Genomic DNA, 2,754 nt, shown 5'->3' with positions numbered 1-2,754 from the left:
CTACTTTTCTGCTAGAGTGCGCAAAAGTGCCATGTGCTCTGAATGAGCTTTTAGCACCTCCCGGTGTCTTCGCTCCTTCCTTTCTTCTCTTTCTTCCTTTTTTTTCTTTCTCACTGTTCAATTTGTCCATCTGTTCAAAGAACAGCTGCATATGTTGAATTCTCGTATTGCTTGCGCGCATCCTGCGGTCAGCCCTTTTCTTCTTTGGTTCTTCGTCGTCCCGAGACTCTGTGCACAGTTTCAATGAGCTGTCTCCCGATGATGTCAGGGGCAGGCTATCGTCGCTCATCTCCAAGCTTTGCAGAACGTCTGTGCTTGTAGACGGTCTAGGCGTTGATTTACTGTGAGATGCTTTTTGTGCCTCACCATGTCCACGCCACGCAGCACTTCCGGCTCAAGACTGTCATCCAGAGCCTTGATGGCATTGAATTCTTCCTCATACTCAACGCGGCAGCGGGAATTGCCTGACGTGTTGTTATGCTTCACTTCATTCCTCTTGCGCTTTGAAATCGTTTTGAACCGCGTTTCACACTGCACGGCAGTGCGGTGTATCCCCAGAACACCGAACATGTCGCATGAAATCTGTTCAAACATTGCATGCTTGCTGCGGAGTTTCTTCAGTGGACCCACTTGTCTAGCATAGCGTGCATAGTAATCCAGCAGCAACTTCGTTTGACTTTCATCCCATGCAGCTGCATTGGAGAAGAAACAAGTGAAATAAGCTTGACATCTTTGACTACAAAGTCGCATGTTTTAGTGGCTGTTGAAATGCTTTCAATGTTCGTTACACCTGGACATTTAGCTTCATGCAGACCTTTTTGGTTACGTTGCAAAAGGTGAAACTGTCGAGGTTGTCCGAACAAGCAACAATTATTTTATCCTTATGCTCATCCATGCTTACTATATGAACTTTTTTCTCGCAACAATATTCACTACACCAAGTCAAATGAATGAATGCGTGCTCTTTGCAGGTACGTGCATAAAAATAAGAATGCAGCTGCAGCATTAAAGCCCAACAGTGATAGACAGACAAATTGTTTAAATGCATGCAGGGTAGCCAACTTGGCATTGTCATTTGTGTATGCACTCATTCAGCATTAACATGCATTCTGAAAAGTGAGTTGAGTATCATTTGTGAACTAAAACTAACCAATTAAGAGCACTTTTTCACTCGGCTCCTTTTCTGAGGCCACATCCACAACTTCAGGGGTTGTTCGGTCTTCCTCCCCTGTGCAGAGAAAAATCAATACAACACAAAATACAGAGCGTGATGTGCAGCGACTAGCGAGGTAGGTGCTGAATGCTACACAACTGACACGGGTAATATGAACACTGATTGAATGCATCGATTGCTAGGGCATTTGTGCTGACCACGTGAAAAATCATTTCTCGCGCCAGTCTTATTTTGGTGAAGGCTTATTCCAACAGCACAAATAATTCTGTTACTCATTCCCGGGCAGACGAATTGCACCGAAGTTTTTCTGGAGATGGTAATGCAAGGGATAAACTATGCACAAATATCCTTTGTGAGCCGCTACAAAATGTGCAGAGCACGAGGGAAAGGCAAAAAAAACGTGAAGTTGAAAGCACTCTGTGTTCAGGAAAGAAAAAACCGCGCTAAATTCTACACAAACCACACAGAAAGACGGAAGCACTCATACGTGAGCAAATGTTATTGTCCGAGAGCAGATTGTAGCTATTTCGCGTAGTTTATTTTTTTTATGCGAAGCATATTACTAGAGCTACACTACAGCCCGTCGAGCGCGGCGGTGGAGCTACCATTGACCTTTAGCGTGACAATATGACGTCACAGCAGAGGAGAGATGAGCTGCCGGCTCGCGCGGTCGGCCGCGGCGGTGGAGGCTCCACATCAGAGGCGCGTCGGCTGACCACGTGAAGCTACAGCAGCGGTATAAAGCTGAGCTTGCCTCGCTCTCCGGGCACTTACGAGGCGGCCAGGTGTTGGGATGCCGCCTAGAAGCAGGGCTGATTTGAACGCGAAGCGAAAGCTTCAGCGTGCCACAGAGACCGATGAAGAGCGGGATGAACGTCAACCAAGGAAAGCCATGTATTACCAAGCCTAGCCATCAATATGCTTCGCATCTGACTAGGCTTAACCTTAGCTAAGCCTCAGCCATTTTTTTACTTCTCGCGCCAGCATTCACACGTAGTACGAATGCCAATGCGTAGGATATTCGCTATATCATGCGCACTTAGGGCAGAAAGCACAATGCTGCCTTCGGCATCATCGCTGGAAACTTTCACAGCCTTCCAGTAGAACTGTGGCAGGTCCGTTTTCCCCCACACCTGCCGCCATTAAGCGCACGCTGCGAAAAGGCGCCAAACCACGTTGTCCGTACTGAAGACGAATAAGGCTGGACTTACCGTCCACTGTGGCAAACATCACGACTTCGGCCGGTGAAGGGCTTTCGGGGCGTTGAGGGGTTGCCGCGGCATATCCAGAGTGGTACCACGGGACACTCATTTTTTTTTTTGTTTTCGACGCGAGCCGAGACGGAGACAGCTGAGGCAGCGATACAGGTTCAGCGGCGTGGGCGGTGCGGCTGTGTGATTGCTGTCGTTGACACCAGCGGCAGCGGCGGCGCCACTGCGGTGTGGCGGTTCCGGAAGTTACGTCCTTTTTCTGCTTCCTGCGCTTTCGCTCTGAAAACTTGCTGACTATTCGGCTTGACCGGTCTCGCTATGCGCTCGGAGCTAGAGCGGCTCTCACTTTACGAAATCCGAACCGGATCG

At 48.7% G+C, this 2,754-nt stretch overlaps 1 pseudogene; it reads right to left on the bottom strand.

Annotated features, from left to right (window-relative positions):
- Positions 1-2,404, bottom strand: LOC149361432 (uncharacterized; annotated as a pseudogene).
- Positions 2,405-2,754: the final 350 nt, after the last annotated feature.

The sequence above is a fragment of the Amblyomma mixtum genome, chromosome 2, assembly GCF_055824585.1.
Source record: "Amblyomma mixtum isolate Tamu chromosome 2, ASM5582458v1, whole genome shotgun sequence".
Classification (NCBI taxonomy): Eukaryota; Metazoa; Arthropoda; class Arachnida; order Ixodida; family Ixodidae; genus Amblyomma; species Amblyomma mixtum.
Note: the sequence above shows the minus strand (reverse complement) of the source record. Positions and strands in the feature narration are given on the sequence as shown.